The sequence below is a fragment of the Austrofundulus limnaeus genome, unplaced genomic scaffold, assembly GCF_001266775.1.
Source record: "Austrofundulus limnaeus strain Quisiro unplaced genomic scaffold, Austrofundulus_limnaeus-1.0 Scaffold227, whole genome shotgun sequence".
Taxonomy (NCBI): domain Eukaryota; kingdom Metazoa; phylum Chordata; class Actinopteri; order Cyprinodontiformes; family Rivulidae; genus Austrofundulus; species Austrofundulus limnaeus.
In genome coordinates this window covers 187,433-187,989 of record NW_013952629.1, presented here as the reverse complement: position 1 = coordinate 187,989, position 557 = coordinate 187,433, and positions in this window count along the sequence as shown.

The window sequence follows — 557 nt, the reverse complement described above, 5'->3', positions numbered from 1 at the left end:
AACCTTTTTTTTCTTACTTCATTGTTAGGCATTACATGCAGATGTTTGATAAATCTGTTTAAACCCAAGCACACAGGCACTATTTTAAAATATTTTATTCATATCATGTGTTTTTGTATCTGTACTGTGACCCAAATGAATAAAAGAAACTGACTTCCTCCCAGCTACTGAAAAAGTCATGTTATGCAGCAAATTGAGCAGAAATGCGTGTAAATATATCTTTTTGCTATTTTCAATCGGCGAAAGCTTGGATGGTTTTGTTTCAGTCTGAATTTGGCCTTTTGCTSTAAAATTAAAACTGTCATTACATCCAATTAGATCCTTAGAAAAGTTTAAATCAGTAACTGCACAGAAAAGGAAAAAAAACCCTTCAGCACAGACATTCCTGCAATAAGGTAATAAAACTAAATTCATTACATTTGCACTAAATGCTAGTCGGTGCTGGCAGGGAGGAGAGAGCGGCTTGCTGGAACCTCTACCACCAATCTTCTAATTTAATGACTTTGCGTTTTTGATTTTAAAAATGTCTAAATGGTTCCAGTTGAGCAAGCGAAAGA